The 19,227-nt window shown below is 31.4% G+C and overlaps 1 long non-coding RNA gene across 1 annotated transcript; it reads right to left on the reverse strand.

Annotated features, from left to right (window-relative positions):
* Positions 1-18,020: 18,020 nt before the first annotated feature.
* Positions 18,021-19,227, reverse strand: LOC128283676 (uncharacterized). Its single transcript, XR_008274076.1, has 2 exons — positions 19,183-19,227; positions 18,021-18,275 (listed from the first exon to the last, which is right to left on the reverse strand). It is a non-coding gene; the product is annotated as an uncharacterized LOC128283676 (long non-coding RNA).

Here is a 19,227-nt window from a genome sequence, read left to right on the forward strand (position 1 = left end):
GTGATTTTGGGTGAGAAATGAAAATAGAAATGGCTTCATTTTGTCCACACAGGTAGACACACAAGCATTTGTCTAGACCATCTGGTACATGGGCATGTAATTATGTCATGTGTCCCCTGCACCTTAAATTTGAGAAAACAAAATACTCAAAATTGAGCACACGGGTAGAGACACGGATGTGTGTCTTAGCCGTGTATACTACACGGCCTAAAACATAGGCGTGAGTCTTGGCCGTGTGGAACCTGCACCTATTTTCAAAAGAATTTAATTAACCACATGGCCTAGCACATGGGCGTGTGGCATGGTTGTTTGCATAAGTCCGAAACTTACACGGGGTCGAACATAGCCTGTAGCACGGGCGTGTCTCAGTGTCACACGAGCTGTCCCTTGGACCACACGGGCGTGTGAGCCTTGTAACTTAGAAAATTTTTAAAATGTTGCGAAAAATTATTAGAGTTTCTGATTAAGTTTCGACTTGATTCTAATGCTCATATTGGGCCTCAAGGGTCCATTTAAGAGATGATATGAATAATCTCTATTCATGAATGGTAATTTAGGTGAATTATCTAAAATATGTTCTGAAAGTTTTGGTAATGCTCCGTAACCCTATTTCGGCAATGGATACGAGTTAAGAAGTGTCACATTTAGTGGTATCAGATCTACAGTTTAGCCGATTCTCAGAATTAACGTAGCAAACATGAGATTTTCTATATATTCCATTATATAATTTGCAATAGTGTGATGTCTCCTGATCATTTTAAATGTATTTTTCATATAGTCATGTCATCCAACCAAACTAGAGCTGAATCCAAGGAAGCTGGTAGCAATGCTTCAGCTTCAATTCAAAGAGTTGCATCTGCATCTGGTAGTGAAAGGCCCGAATCTGAGGGCCGTAGGAAAGAGGCAAAATAAGCCTTCTTTCAATTGATGAATGAATAGTTTACTAAGTATTTAAGAACAAACCCCATTGTACAACAACCTCCCCCACCTGCTTCTCAATCAATTCCTGAGGTACCACAGGGTGTTGAACCCACTAGAACAGGTAAGCCTTCGATAGATAAAATTCGTAAGCATGGGGCAGAAGAATTTAGAGCTACCACAGATGATGATCTAGAAAGGGCTGAATTTTGTTGGAAAATATCATTTGAGTTTTTGATGAATTATCTTGTACACCTGCTAAATGTCTGAAATGTGCAGTATCTCTATTAAAAGACACAGCTTATCATTGGTGGAATACCGTAACTTCAGTTGTATCGAGAGAGAATGTTACATGGGAATTCTTTCAGACTAAATTCAGAAAGAAATATGTTAGTCAGAGATTTATGGATCAGAAAAAGAAAGAATTTTTAGAACTCAAGCAATGAGACATGACTGTATCTAAGTATGAAAGAGAATTTGTTCGGTTGAGCTAATATACCAGAGCATGGGTTCTAACTGAGGTTGAGATGTGTAAACGCTTTGAAGAGGTTTTAAATGAAAATATCAAGTTATTGATCGAAATTCTCGAAATAAGGGAATTTACAGTGTTAGCCGGTTGAGCACACAAAGTTGAGGAATTGAGTAAAGAAAAGAAACAAGCTGAAAGAGTTTCTGGAAAAAGTATTATGAGGAAGTCACAATTATCTGCTTCTAAGAAAATAAAGAAGTATTATGATCGTGTTACTACCTATACAGGGTATTCTAGAAAAGAGCGAGGCTCTCAATGCTCTAACCTGAAGTTTTCATTGCCATCTGTAACCAGTATGGGTAGTGTTGATAATCCCAAACAAAAGTGTAAGCATTGCAACAAATTTTATTTTGGGGAATGTCGTTTGAAAAGTGGAGTTTGTTACCGATGTGGTTCATTCGACCATTTTCTCAAAGATTGTCTAGAAAGAGTTGAAAAAGAAATAGAACCAACTCCAAAGCTGAGTAATCCTATCTCGAGGGGTAGACCATCCCGTCACCCCGACAATATTAGTCGTAGTTGAGGTACTACCAGAGATACAGCAGTTAGATCTGAGGCAGGAGCGCCTACAAGAACATATGCTATTCGTGCTAGAGAAGATGCTTCTGCACCAAACGTCATTACTGATACATTTTCTCTACTTGATACTGATATTACTGCTTTGATTGATCCTGGTTCCACACATTCATACATATGCACAAACTTAGTGTCTGTTAAAAATTTACCTATTGAATTTATTGACTTTGTGGTTAAAGTTTCAAACTCCCTAGGGCAATGTGTTATGGTGGATAAAGTCTGTAAAAACTATCCATTGATGGTAAAAGGTTATTGCTTTTTGCTAACTTGATATTATTTCCACTTGATGAATTTGATGTGATTTTGAGAATGGATTGGTTAACCCAATATGATGCAGTGGTGAACTGTAAACAGAAATATATTGTATTGAAATGTCAGAGTGGTGAATTACTTTATGTTAAATCTGATAAACCGGATGGATTAGCTAATGTGATTTCAATAATATCAGCACAAAAATATGTCAGAAAGGGTTATGATGCTTATCTCACATGTGTTGGATACTAAAGTATCTGAGTCAAAGATTCAGTCAGTGTCTGTTGTATGTAAATTTCCTGATGTATTCCCAAAAGAATTACCTAGTTTACCCCCAGTTCAAAAAGTAGAATTATCTATAGATCTTGTTCTGGGTACAATGTCGATATCCATAGCACCTTACAGAATGACTCCTACTGAATTGAAAAAGTTGAAAGTACAGTTGCAAGAATTGATTGACAAAGGTTTTGCTCGACCTAGTTTCTCACCTTGGGGTGCACCATTTCTGTTTGTAAAGAAGAAAGATAGATCGCTGAGGCTATGCATTGATTACAAACAACTTAACAAAGTTACAATAAAGAACAAGTATCCATTGTCTTGTATTGATGATTTGTTTGACCAGTTAAAATGTGCCACTGTATTTTTGAAGATTAATCTCCATTCTAGTTACTATCAACTACTGGTAAAAGATTCTGATGTGCTAAAGACAGCTTTTAGAACCAGGTATGGACACTATGAGTTTCTTGTGATGCCATTCGATTTGACAAATGCACCTGCAGTGTTTATGGATCTGATGAATAGAATTTTCAGCCCATATTTTGACAGGTTTGTGATGGTATTTATAAATGATATTTTGGTTTACTCCCGACATGAAAATAAACATAAGGAGCATTTGAGAATAGTGGTACAAACTTTGCAAGAGAAACAATTGTATGCCAAATTTAGTAAATGTGAATTTTGGATACAGGGAGTTAGTTTTCTTTGACATATAGTATCTGCTGAAGGTGTCAGGGTGGACCCGAATAAAATTTTAGCCATTGTTAACTAGAAGCCACTGAAGAATGTGTCTGAAGTCCAAAATTTTCTAGAACTAGCTGGTTATTTTCAAAGGTTTGTAAAAGGTTTTTCAATGATAGCTTCTCCGATGACCCGTCTATTGCAAAAAAATGTGAAATTTGAGTAGTCTAATAAATGCCAGCAAAGTTTTGACAGATTAAAAGCTTTATTAACAGAAGCTCCAATGTTAGTTTAGCCAGAATCAGGTAAGGAATTTATAGTTTACAGTGATGCGTCATTGAATGTGTTAGGCTGTGTTTTGATGCAATAAGGTAAAGTAGTTGCCTATGCTTCAAGATAGCTAAAACCACATAAAAGAAACTACCCGACACATGATCTTGAATTGGCAGCCATAATGTTTGCATTGAAAATTTTACAGCATTACCTGTTTGGTGAAAAATGTCACATATTCACTGATCATAAAAGTTTGAAGTACTTGATAACACAGAAAGATTTAAATTTGAGACAGCGCAGGTGGCTTAAGTTATTGAAAGATTATGATCTGGTTATTGATTATCATCCGGGAAAAGCCAATGTGGTTGCAAACGCTCTGAGCAGAAAGTCTTTGTATACTTTGCAAGCCATGAATACCCGATTTTCATTATCTAATGATGGTTCAATATTAGCTAAGTTAAAAGCTAAACTAACATTTTTTTAGCAAATCTCTTAAGCTTATAAAAATGATAGTAAGTTGCAAGCAAAACGGATACAAAGTGAATCGATTCCTGACTCAAAATTTTAGATCGGGACTGATGATTGTCTGTTATTTAGAGGCAGAGTATGTGTACCAAAAAGTTCAAAACTAGTACAGAAGATTTTGAATGAAGCTCATAATGGTAACATGTCTATCTATCATGGTAGTAATAAAATGTATAACGATCTGAAAAAGATGTACCGGTAGCCAGGAATAGAATGAGATATTTCTGAGTTTGTATCTAAATGTTTGATATGTCAGCAAGTAAAAGCTGAACATCAGTTGTCTTCTGGACTATTACAGCCAGTTACGATACCAGAATGGAAATGAGAAAGAATTACCATAGACTTTGTATTGGGATTACCCCATCTCCAAAGAAGAAAGATGTCATTTGGGTGATTGTTGACCGGTTGACTAAGTCTGTATACTTTATTCCGGTACGTATGGATTATTCTTTGGACAGATTGGCTGATTTATATGTCTCTGAGATTGTCAGATTGCATGGAGTGCCTGTCTCTATTATTTCAGATAGAGACCCTTGGTTTACATCTTGTTTCTGGAACAAATTGCAAGAAGCTCTGGCTACTCAGTTGCACTTTAGCACTACATTTCATCCCCAGATAGATGGTCAATCTAAATGAGTAATACAGATCTTAAAAGATATGCTTCGATGTTGTATACTTGAGTTTAAAGGTAACTAGGAAAAGTATTTCCCTTTAGTTGAATTTGCTTACAATAACAGTTATCAGTCCAACATCAAAATGGCACCGTATGAAGCTTTGTATGGTCTCAAATGTAGAACTCCATTGTATTGGATTGAACCCAATGAGAAAAAGTTACACTGAGTTGACTTAGTCTATGAAAGCGAGGAAAAAGTGAAAGTAATTCAGGACAGTTTGAAAGCAACCTCTGATCGTCAAAAGTCTTATGTTGATATGAAACGAAAAGAAATAGAATTTCAAGTCAGTGACAAGGTATTCTTGAAAGTATCACCTTGGAAGAAAGTTCTCCAGTTTAGTCGTAAAGGAAAACTGAGTCCACGGTTCATTGGACCATATGAGATTACAGAAAGAATCGGACCGGTTACATATCGATTAGCTTTACCACCAGAAATTGATCAGATTCATAATGGTTTTCATGTTTTTATGCTACAGCGATATCGATCCAATCATTCACATGTTATCTCTCTGACAGAGGTAGAGATTCAGCCTGATATGACATATAGTGAAGAACAGATCAAAATCTTAGCTTGGGAAACAAAAGAGTTAAGAAATAAAAAGGTAGCTTTAGTAAAAGTTCTTTGGAAACAACACGGCATAAAAAAGGCTACCTAGGAACCGAAGGATTCTATGAGGAAGCAATACTCAAATCTTTTTACTGGTAAGATTTTCCAGGACGAACATCCTTAAAGGGGATAGTTGTAACAGCCTATTTTTCAGTAAAATCAGAATAATGGTTTCGGGACCACAAATCTGATCCGAAAAAAAATTTATTTTTATTTTATTTCATGGTCTGTAACATGTTAGAAATGTCATGTGATAATTCTAATAAGAAAATTTTATTGATTATGTGCTAAATTACGAGAAGGACGAAATCGCATAAAATGTACAAGTTGAATTCTAGTAGCTACAAGGGTTAAATAGCTATGGAATTCAAAACTAGAGGTCCTAATATTGTAATTAAACCATTAAATAAAAGTATGTAGATATTTTGGTGACTCATCCATGGAAATTTAGAAAAAAGGCAAGGACTAAATTAGAAATTGACTTAATTTAATTAATTAAAAGATGATAAAAGAATTATCATCTTATTTTCTCATCATCTTCACCAAAAATACATGGAAACCCTAGGAGAGAGAGAAGAAACATTCATGGCTTAATTGGGTAAGTTTTCTTGCCTCGTTTTTAGTAATTTTGATATTTTTGAAATCGGGATAGCTTAATCTATCTATTTGGGGTATCAATTTAAAGAGTTATCAAAGTATGGAAATTAGGTCATAGATGTATATGCTGAAAATTAGAAAGTTATGGTAGAAAATGAAAGGTTGTTGATAGATAAACAACTTTTACAAAGTGATTTTTATGAAAACATGATTTAAGGACTAAAATGTAAAGTTGTGAAAACTGATAAAAATTCTAAAATTTATAGAAAATATGTGTGGCAAATTCTATATTGAAATTTCGGTTAGGCTTGGATTAGGGAGTAAATTGCATAAATCTCATTTTTCGAGCATAAGGACGAAATTGAAATTTTTGAAAAGGTTAGGGGCAAAATGATAATTTTGCCTAGGACGTAAAATGAGTCCAAATGAATATGAAATGTGTAAAATTGATGATTAAAGTTATTTATATAGATCCGGACAACACAAATTCGAGGTTAGATCGAGGAAAAGAAAAGGTTTCAGATTAGTAGATTTTATACACGAACCAGTGTCGAGGTAAGTTCGTGTAACCTAATCAAGCATGTAAATATGTTAAATTGAATGTTGTGTTTGTATGGAATGTGACTTATATTGTTGTGAATTGTTTGATTTTTATGATGAAGAATTGAATACATGTTTGAAACAGTGAAAAAGGGTTAAGCTCCGTTTGAATATTAAATTGAATATATATGCTTTCTCGAAATGAATGAGGTCCTGCATTTGTTGCTGACAAGATTTAGTTTGGACGAGTAATCGTATTGATCTCATTATAAAAAGGATTTAGCCAGGACAGGTAATCCTGATATAATCCCTCTCGAGCATATGTTACAATTAGGGTTTAGCCTAGATTGGTAATCCTAATTGAGCTCTTCTAAGCATACGTTACTTAAAAGATTTAGCCTGGATTGGTAATCCTGTAATACGATATGCGACTCGAGAGTGTGTTCTTTGATTAAGAGCCCTAATGGGTACTCTTGAATAAGAATTGATGGGTTATTGAATCGTACACCTCGAGTGTACTACTTGAGTATCCATCGGAATTTCAATGATTCAACGGACAAAACTCTTGGAATGAGAGAATTATGAGATGAAATGATAATGTCTCGAAAGAATATTGCATGATGAGCTCATCTATGTTTACTTGATGTATATGAAAGTTTTGTGACTAACATGTTTGATTGAATGCATGTATTTACTTGATGGAAAACATGATATTGTATGCCTAGATTTAATAAATGGGATTGGTAAGTTTAGTTTCCGTTATACGAACTTACTAAGCATGTAATGCTTACTCTATTTCATTTTCTCCTGTTTTATAGTGCTCAGAAGCTCGCGAAGTTTGGAGATCAATGGAGAATTATCACACTATCCACTAATTATTTTGGGTATATATAATAAAATCATTTTGGTCTAATGGCATTTATAGGCTAACTTGGCCATAGATGGCTTAAATATTTGGTTTGTAATCTAGCCATTGGAATGACTAGTAATGGTTGTTTTTGATTTACTTGTAATGCCATACTATGGTAGCTATATACATGTTAAATGGTTATTCAAATTATGCCTAACATATGGAATATACCAAGGTAAGATTGTAAACATGTATTCATGCAATGATATGCCATGTTGAATGATAGAATTTGCTTAATTTGAATGCTTGAAATGGTTGGTATTTGGATGTGAGTTTAAGTGCAGGTTATTGGTGTGATTTTGGGTGAGAAATGAAGCTAGAAATGGCTTCATTTTGTCCACACGGGCAGACACATAGGCGTTTATCTAGACCATGTGTGACCCATGGCCTGGTACATGGGCATGTAGTTATGTCGTATGTCCCCTGCACCTTAAATTTGAGAAAACAGAATTCTCAGAATTGAGCAAACTGGTAGAGACACGGGCGTGTGTCTCAGCCATGTGTGTTACACGGCCTAGAACATGGGCGTGTGTCTTGGCCGTATGAAACCTACACCTAATTTTGAAAGAATTTAATTAACCATATAGCCTAGCATACGGGCGTGTGGCATGGCCGTGTGCATAAGTTCGAGAGTTACACGGGGTCTAACATGGCCTATAGCATGAACGTGTCCCTTAGACCACACGGGCATGTGAGCCCTATAACTTAGAAAATTTTTTAAATGTCGCGAAAAATTCTTAGAGTTTTCGATTAAGTCTCGACTTGATTCTAATGCTCGTATTGGACCTCAAGGATCCATTTAAGGGACGATATGAATAATCTCGATTAAGGAGTGTTAGAATGTATAAAGATAAAGATCTAATTAAGTTGATGTACTTTTCTTATTCAACTTTAAATCTTGATGATTTTATCAAGTAGTAAACAAATTAAACTCTAGTAATAGACTACGAATCCAATCAAAATTTATCAATAGCAAACTATAACACCCCAAACCTGACCTAAGAGTTAAAGCTCGATCCGAAGAGTTACTATCACCATTCTTGAAAAGTCCAACTTAAACTTCTTAGATTTCAAACAATCGAAAATCCTTTAAATAGTAATAACAAGCCATTGAAATCCAATCCTTAAAAACAAGAATCAAAAAAGGATTGCAATATCATAAATCCAAACAAAATACTAAAATAACTAAAATGAACAATGACCGAGCTCTTGACACATCATCCTAAGGTTGAGGATTACTTGAAATTCAAACAAACAAAAAAAATGAGTTTACAAACTTAGTGTGTAACATAAAGATTCAACTAAGCATCAGAATATCAGACATGTCCCTAGGTTTTCGTAATTCAAACAGGTTTCAGAATCAGATACAAAAATAGAAACAAAGCATTTTAGATACTGTCGTAGAACATATCATATACAAATGCATAACTTATCAAATATAGATGCAAAATCTTTCCCCTATCCACTACACGTCAACTCTGTCCAACCTAACACACCATATAGGGTATTAAGTACCCATCCATCCTTACACACCGCATAGTGACTGTACATCACATTTCAGAATAATGGAAGACTAACTGCCAGATCAAAGTGTGATAAATCACCAAAATCAGATATGTATGTAACTTAGCCACTAGAATCGATAGATTATTAAATTGTTCACACTTCCTCCTTTACACAAATCCTATCCCAATGCAGCTAGATACAAAACTATAAGATATCAGATATGCATATGCTATAATATAGATTCAGATCAAAGTCAAATGATACTGATCATACTCGTTTAGTAGCTATCATATTAAATGTAAGTACAAAAAGCAGATTATACATCAATAGATCATCGAATACCAAGTTTCATAGCTAGTTTCATATCATACGGACCCTGTGAAAGGCTTTCGATTTGAGCAATGTTTACGGCTCTAGGGAAAATTTCAAAATTTTGGCCCACACGCCCATATGGATTCACACGGTCTGTCACACAGCCTGGCACATAGTCATGTGATTGAATTCAGAGAGTCACACGGTTAGACACCAGCAGACCTGACACACGCTTGTGTGACTCAAATCATAGAGTTACACGGTCTGGTACACAGCCTAGTACATGGCCTAGCACACAACCGTGTGTCACACACAACCTACCACACGACCTGGCATGCGGTAATGTAGCATCGACAACCTCAATTTTAGCTTTTACCGATCGCTAATTTTCAGATTTTCGTTATACACCTGATACAATTTCGACGTAAAAGCAACAACAATGATTCCAGAACCGGTAGACGAACAGCAATTACTTGAATCTTAGATCGCTGAAGGAACATTAAACATCGTATGATTCTTTCCTCTAAAATTTCAACCACCAAATCGAAATAATAGAACCCAAAACAATTTGAAGACAATAGCAAACCAGGATTAAGAAATCAAGAATGAATGAAGCAAAAAGAAAGAACAATAGTAGTTTCTGGAGAAAATAAAATAAAACATGGGAAAAGGAATTTTAAAAGTTAAAAGTGAAAAAATAATTAAATCATTTAAATAAACTAGCTTTTCAAAACTGCATAAAAAAAACTTTCTCACTGCCTACGCAAGGACTCAAACACAGGGCCAAGAGTACACAAATACTTAACCACTAAACCACTAAGCTCATCATTGACACAAATTAACATAGAATTGAACTAAAGTCGAAGACTTAAAGATAGTGATTGAGTTAAATAAATTAGCAAAATTTCAAGGGAAGGGACTTGAATATAGGACCTCAAGCACATAAACAGAATACTTAATCACTAAAGCAGATACTCAATCATTGACAGATTTAACAAACAAACGTTCAAATTTTGCGGCATTACACAAACTTTGAGAATGGATCTAATTTCTCAATTCATATAGATAACGGTATCAAATCTTTCACCATCCTTAAGAACAAAAAATAAAATAAGTTAATCAAAACAATGATAACGTATATGAAAGAAGAATGAAAAAAATAATCAAAAATATGAAACATTAAATAAAAGAAACTTCCTATAAAAATTTTGCATCTTGCCGTCAAAGATTTTGGAAATCATGGAGAATAAATTTGATCGTCGATAAAATGAACAATCACTTTGAGCAAGATCGTTATGATAATGTGTTATAAACAAAGAGAATTATAGAGTGAACAAGAGACAAGAATAGAAAAATGAAAGGATGATTCAACTTTCACTTGAATACCAAAAAGCTTATACATTCTCTCTATTTATAGGGCCTCAATCACCATAAATTACAAACATATAATAAAGATAATTAAGGTACCCTATAAATTTTTAGGGGTTACAAGAGTTATAAGGATATGAATTCTTGGGGTTATGGGAGTTATATGGACATCTATTTTACAACACAAAATAATTTTCAAAAATTAAAATAATTTTTAAAATTAAAATATTTATAAAATTTTATATTTTATATTCTTTTATAAATTATAAAATTTAAAAAAATCTGCAGAATATATAAAGAAAGTTAAAATTTTGGGACCTAAATAAGTTAATTAATTATTCAAGTTTATCATACTAAAGTATCTTTTTTTTCTTAATTTGTTTTAAAAAGTTTTCAAATATATATGGTTTCAAATTTATGTACTCTAACATGAAATTAATTATATTGTAACAAGATTTTAGTTTGACATGTTTAATTTTTTAATTTAACTTCAACAATTTTAATCGATTCGACACAACTTGAATTTCACTTCACTTGACTTGATTCGAAAAAATTTCAAATCACATTAGGATGATAAAATAATATCCATCAACTTGATTAACTTGAATTTTTTTCAATTTATTTTATAGAAAACTTTTATAGCGAGTTGATCTTTCATTGATACGGGAAGAGGAGACTAGGGATTGGGTTGATGTAGATTTTCGTACACCTGTGAAACACTCTTGCAACCCAATGTGAGTTAAGGTCAGTTTAGCATTACTTTTCAGAAGCACTTTTAGAACAAAAAACACTTTTGAGATAAAAAAAATTGCTAAACAAGCTATTTTTTAGTTTTTCAAAAGTGCTTTTCGGACAAAAAAATGCTTTGAAAATTTATTTTTTTGGCCAAAAACAAAAGCAGAAAAATTTAGCTTTTACTCGAAAGTGTTTTTTTGATCTAAAAGCACTTTTGAAAAGCATTACTAAACTACATCTTACTACATACAACATTTTTAAAATTCTTACATATAAGTTCTAAATTTATTTTTATTTCTTTTAAGTCTTTTTATATTTACGATAATAGAATATTCCATTTACTGTTTTTAAAAACATTTTAACATAATGTGAATATCATTTTATTTTGTACAAGCGTTATTTGCTAGCAAAAAATATTATCACAATCTTATTTCTTTACAAACATATGATTTATTTACTAAAAATTGTAAACTAATAATTTACATTTTCATTAACATATACGGGTATAGAAATTTATATAGGCCTAATATGGATGACCCTCAAATTAATTTAGAAATTATTTAAAAATATAACTTATTGAGTTTTAGCTTGATTGGTATCGATATTGTTATTAGTGTAGGAGGACATGGATTCGAAAAGTCGCTACTCCTATTTAATAGTTGAAAAATGACTATGGATAGTTTTAAGTATTATATAAAAAAAACATATATGATAAAAACATATAATAAGATTAATATTATAAAAAAACTTAAATTAAAATAAAAAAAAAAACAAGGAAGGGCATTTAAATCTTTTTATTTTAATAAATAACTATCCACTAAAAGATTTATACAAAAGTTTTATATTATAACGTGTGTAAAGATATATTTTATCTTAATAATTTTGTAATAAAGTAAAAAAAAATCATTGGAGATAATGTTTTATAAACAAATCAAAGACCAACTGATGAAAAAGTAAGAATTTTTGTTTTTGTTTTTCTTTCTTGTTTCCTGTACAAGGACCGAACACGCTTTCTTCTAAATTAAAAGTCTACCAATAACGACATTCTAATTATTTTTTTAACTCTTCAAAGTTGAAACTATAATTAAATTAATCCTTATTGTTTATGCCCGACAAAAATGGCAAGGCTCTACAATGTTTCAAATGTTTATAAAACTTCAATTTTATACTAAACAAATAAAAAGTCATTTTAGTTTTTAAACTTGTATTGTTTGTTAAATCACTTCAAAATAAATAATAATAATAATCAATTAATCTCTATAAATATTACTGTCGTGGCATTTACATTCCAATTCATGTGTATACCCGTTAGCAATTAATTAATTTTTAAAATTAAAATTATTTAAAATATATTTTTATAATTTATAATTTTTAAAATAACTTTTGGATTTTTAAATTTTAAAAATCAATGAATTACTGACATGACATCAATATGTATGCCACATCAATAAAAATAACAATTACTAACTTTTTTATTCATTTTGGATAATTTGATAAATAATGTAAATTTATAGGCTAATAGAAGACGAAAAATTAAATTAAAAGTTAAAATAATTTTTTTTGTAAAGTTGAAGGACCAAATAAAAATTGTGCCTAAAAAATAAAGGTTAGAAGTAGCATTTATTATTCCACTTTCTGTTCATGTACATACAAATTTTAATTAATCCTCCCACAAATTTGATTTTTAGATAAAAAATTTAATTTCACCATCAATTTTAAGATATATTATGTATAAGGATACTTTTAAAAATATTTTAGTGTGTGTCATTTTAGTTATAATTTCGTTAGATTTTTTATATAATATGAGTTTATATGTTTATTGATTCCATTGTCACACCACTTAATTATAATTAAATTTTAAAATTGTTTTAACATTGTTTAAAATGTGTCAAGATTAACTTTTACCAACAATAAAATTCTACACACCATACCATAAATGTAAACTAAATTAGTACTGCATGCCCTATTATAATAATGAAAAAGCAGTAGAGGATTTTCTCCAATGTAGAGCATATTACATCAATATGTATGACAATCAGGAAAGAATTAATTAAATAATGTGACTATCCAATGTGAATATATATGATGAATTTTACACACTATACCATGAAACAATGGTGCAGCCAAAACAGGTGGCCCAAATAATGCTATTTCTTCCTAAAGATGGGATAAGAATATTTAATAATAATTAAGAGGGTTGGGGGGGCATTTCATCATTTTCCTAATTGTCTGTTTGTGTATGAGAAGTTAGATGAGGAGTGAATGGGGGTTGCAGCAAACTCTTGGTAAATTTTCCAACATTTTCCTTGTTTTATAAGTAGAACCAGTCAATGGCATTGGTTGAGGTACCTCTCCTCTTTCAACTTCTTAGGAACATGTATTTTGGTCTATATTACTATGCATGTGTGTATATATAATCTACGTAGAAGTTAAAACAATTATTCCTTGTCAAATTTATTTAATTTAAATTATATATATTTCATTTACTTGTTCAACATAAATATATTAAACACTTTTTAAGGACATGTTAAGTTTTTTTCCTAAGAATAATGTGACGTGTCACCATCTATAATAGGGTATTATTATCCAAATTATAGACATGACAGAAATAGCAGTGGAGAGGAAGAAAGTACACAAGTCAATAGAAAATTCATATGATGTAACTGAAGAAGCAGCAGCTAAGTTCATGAAGATTACAAAGCACAGAATTTGGCAAGGCAATAAAGAAAATGACACTCAACGGGAAAAAGGTCTAAGTTATGATCTAAATTTTATATATTATTATAGATACTAACTAGTATCAATAATTAACAGTGGCTGCTCTCTCAGTATATTGACCATATATATATATATATATAACACTCAGGATCTTTGTTTTGTCCAAAATCAATATTTTCTTATTGGGGAAGTTAGATATTTCTAACCTAAACTGCTTACAAAGCATCACATCAATGCCCACCTACACTCAAACTAACTACAATGAAAATGGAGAATACCATGCATGCCTTCTGTCTCTATTTTTCCTCTTACCTCGCAAGTTTTAACCATAAAAGAAAGCAAGATTTTTTGTTCAGAGAAAGGGTAAAAGAGATTAACACCATCATCAAGAAAAGTAGCAGTAGATTTTCTTAGAGGTAAACAAAAGAGATTACTTCTTCAGCTAGGGTTCCTTGTCGGCTGGACCAGTCCCTCACATTCATTAAAAAAAAAAGCAGGTTTTTAAATGAAGAATTTAGAGAGCAAGTGATGTCACCTAAACAGCTTATTATTTTATCATCAGAGCAAAAAATATATTAAAATTCATAGTTGCAGTGTGAGCTAAGCAACTGATTAGCTTAAGTTTCTACCCAATACATCTAAATTTGGACTTCCTATACTTCCTTTGCCACGTCTATAGTTTTGGGTCTTTCTATCTCCATGCACAAAGAAAGCAACCTCATAAAATACTCTGTTTTAAACTATCACTACATATGTAACCTATGATAGTAAGGTATATTATATTTACAAAGAGGTAACTTATTTTCGAATCATAAAGATAATATTGTTAAGAAAGACAATCATAAAATCAAATATATATATAAATCACCTATAATTTATTGCAATATGATATGATTCAAAAATTTTGAAATCACCAAAAATCGATTTAAACTATAATGTTCACTTCACTTTCAGTTTGGGTTTTTTATTTCGATTCGGTTCAGGATTCACAAGTTTAAAAATTACAATTATTAAAACCAAACTGAATTTTATTTCTACTTAATTTAGAATTAGTTTTAACTTTTTATAATATAAAAATAAATTGTTTATATTTAAATTATTAAGAAATCATTTAAAAGTTCACGTCTAGAATAAATCTGGACATATGGCTATCTGGGTTCGTTTTATATTTGGACAACCATATGTCCAGATTCATTTTAGATCATTTTTTTAAACTATCTAAATTTATTTGGCATAACGACAAAATTAGCCCCTAACGTTTGGGTGTTGGGTCACTTTGGCCCTTAAGATTTTTTTTTTTTGAGCACTTTCATACATAACATTATTTTTTTAGTCATTTTTTAATGGTATTGCTTACGTGGCCGTTAAGGGACTAACGACGCTGACATGAATTTTTTTTTCCACCTAGGTGCCCCACGTATGTAGATGTTTTCGTGGCATATAAGAAAAAATAATATCACATCAGCAAATGAATTTAAACTTAAAAAATAATTAAAACCCCTGATTAACACACACGGGAAAAACTAAAAGGTATTAGCAACGCCTAAATGAAGAACCCTAAATCTCAAATCCTCTCCCTCTCCATTGAAATTCTTTAGAAATTGAAGCTTGAAATTTAGTGGGTTTGTAAAAGAATAGAATATATTGTTTGAAAAAAGTGATTGGAAGAAATTAATGGAGAAGTTTCCTTATTCGAAGCTGGTTTCGCCATCACGAGGGGAGTTCGTTTATGATGAAGAGAAAAGAAGATTTTTTTTTTGTAACAAGTTAGCTTATAGAGAGACATCGTGGAGCGATTTAAACCCAAGTAGAAGGTATTATTGTTGCTCAGATTTTCGGATAAGCATATATTTGATATTTTTGTCTCATGCGTGAATATTAGAGTAGTCACTGTATATGAACTCAGTTGTGGATATTTCATTTTTCTTGAATGGCCTTATCAGATTACGGAGTTGACAAGTATGACATTGGAACCACATTTAGTCATTTTGGAATAGGTGTTGAGGATGTAAGCTCAAACATTGGCCTCCATGAATTGTGTTAGGTTTTTCATTTTTAACAAAATGGATGTTCTTGTATTTTGGAAGTGCTGGGTAAATCTGAATTGGAGATGTAGAAATTGTGATCTTACAATTTTGCATGTAGAAAGACGAATAATTCTCATGGAATTATGATGTGTAAAAGAGTAATTGAGCTTTTCTACATATACAAAATTGTATATGGGTAAATTTTATTTTTTTTATTATTATGTTGGTTGGACTAAATTGGGGAAGTGTAGAGTTTATATAATAAAAAGCCGAGTTTTTTGTGTGAAATGTAGGTTGGTGGATGCTGATTTTTTATGTGGTATGATGATAAGTTGTGTAACAGGGCGAATGAAGTAACACATGAATTACGCGATAGCGAAAGAAAACTTGTAAAAAAGAATACAAGACTTATGAAGCAAATAATGAAGTGTGGAAGTGGTGAGATGTTTGAGAGTGGCAGTAGAAGCAGTAATGTTGAGATGTCTAAGAGTGACAGTGTGCAAAATGTGGGTAAGGATAACCAAAGAAAAGAGATGAATCATGATGTTGTGGCTAACATTGAATTAAACACAAAGAATAAGAGCTTGAAGCAAAAATGTAAATCACTCAAAAAAAAGAAGGAGTTTTATAAGAAAATGTTTATTTGCAGTGTATTGCTTATCTTATTTGCCACATTATTTAGGAATGTTATAATTTGACCCATTTATATCTACTAAATGTTTAAGGATTGCAAACATTTTTAATATTTTTTAAGGCTTTGGTAACCTTAAGGGAACCTTTTTAATGTTGTGGATTATTGTTGGATCATTAATTGTTTGATGAACAATCTATCCATAATATGGATGATAGTGTTACATGAAGAAAACCATTATATTAAAACTTCCAGAAACAAAGTCTTCTAAAATGGTTTTGGGCAGTTCCATTTTGATTTTTATTGGATTAAAACCATTAGGTTAAAACTACTACTTATAATTTAATTTTTATTGGATTTGGTCATTCCATTATGCTTTGTTTTTATTTTAGTTTCACGTATTTGAACAACTTAACTAGAACTAGCAAGCAAGGTTGACACTAATATAAAAATATCTCCCCACAAAACAAAAATAATACACTTGCCAATTTCATGTTCATTCTTTTCATATGTGAGGCTTTACCAATTTCATGTTAAAAAAAGCTACTATAGCAGTAATAGTATACATTTTTCAACAAATCATTTCAAATAACAAACAAAATATGTTATTCAAACAAAATGATCCTATAGCAATAAAATGTTAACCAACCATTTCAATAAATCATTTCAAAAAACAAACAAAATATGTTATGCTAACAAAATGATCCTATAGCAGTAATATGTTAACCATTTCAACAAAATAATTTAAAAAAAAACAAACAAAATATGTTCACTATCTCAATTCATTTCTTCATCTTCTTTGCTGCAGTGGATTCTTGTATAACACCCATTACCCGTACCCGAGACCAGGACAAAGTATGAAGCGTTACTGGACACATACTTAGACATTTCGCAAAATACGAGTTACAAAATTTCATTCTAATTTAAAACCGATCAAACAACATCATAGTGTCCCTATTATGGACCTACAAGGTTCAAAACATACATTAAAATCGATCCGAGACTAAATGTAACACCCCCTAACCCCAAACCGTTACCGGAACGAGGTTATGAGGCATTACTGGACATATCAGACAACTTACGAATAATTTACAATTAATATAACTTTCATAGTATAATATAATAATTAAGTCCCTATCTTGAACTCTCGAAGTTCAAACACGTATTAAAAGTAGAACGGGACTTGTTCGAGTATTCCAAAAAAAATTTTTTAATAAAAATTTCGACAGCATTTCTTCTTATTTTTACCTAAACCTCCTGCAAATTCAAACCAAAATAACTAACATCAATATTTCACATTCATATAACTAATATTTATATCATTAACAAAATTTTAACTTAATAACTATCATAGCATCATTCAAAATTGATTAAAAACTTCATTCATTTAACAACTTAATGTTCATGTATCAAAATATCATGTACTTTCCTTACTATTTCATTTAACCATCTAAATTTTATAATTCATCCTTCACTACCCAAAGTAATATACATATTCAAGTGACTAAACAACACCTATGTACATGCCACCTTTACCCAAAAGAAAAATATACATCACCAAATTTGTGTTGGAGTCGGGATTGTTCTGGATGCTGAGCCGGAACACTTGACTTCTACTAACCTGGGCACGGAAACAACCGTACACTGAGTATGGATATACTCAGTGGTATTACTATAAATCAAGACTATTTAATATTAATAAATTACAAACATCAACCATAAATTTTATAATTATTTAAACTACTTTTATATATAATTATTTTACTTCATAAATTTTAAATTCATAATTCATTTTTCTCATACTAACTCAATTCATAATTTAGTTCATACATTCTTTCTCGTACTTTTCAATAGTGCTAAAACAAATAATCTCATTTTCAAAATTTCATTTCAATTTACCCTATTAACAAAGCTCGGACTATGACAGATACGCGGATTCCATCCAAACACACTAGAATATCCAACCTAAACACACCCGGAATATTGTAAATCCTCCATAACACACCGGTATAATATATCCTCGCAAACACACCAATAAGGCATTAAATGCCTATTCGGATAAACCGAAGTATATAATAACAGAAACATCTTCTCGGCCGAACTACAATCTCTTCATCACATCACAAATCCAATGGCATGCCATTTGTATCGAATCTAGTCCGACAAGTTAATAGGGTATTATTTTACTTTTTCTAATTTCAATTTCATTTACACAAAAATTTTCAATACTCATTCAATTCAAATATCTATTATCTTAATTCATATACAAATTAATTTTCACACAAGTGTATACCATCAACACCATACATTTGTCACAATTTATTTATTTTCAATCAATACACTTTTCAAATAATCACATATGCATAATTCACTTATTCAATTCAATTTGATTCAATTTATATCACTTTCATTTTCACTCAATATTCATATCAATTTCACATACTTACCTCAAGTCTTATTTACCATACATAACAATTAAAATTTCAGCAATCAATAATAATTAAAATTTGAATTATAGTAATACACACCGTAATTCTCCCGTTTTAGTCCTCGATGACTTTCTCCTTTCCTCT

This window comes from Gossypium arboreum, chromosome 11 (genome assembly GCF_025698485.1).
Source record: "Gossypium arboreum isolate Shixiya-1 chromosome 11, ASM2569848v2, whole genome shotgun sequence".
Lineage (NCBI taxonomy): Eukaryota > Viridiplantae > Streptophyta > Magnoliopsida > Malvales > Malvaceae > Gossypium > Gossypium arboreum.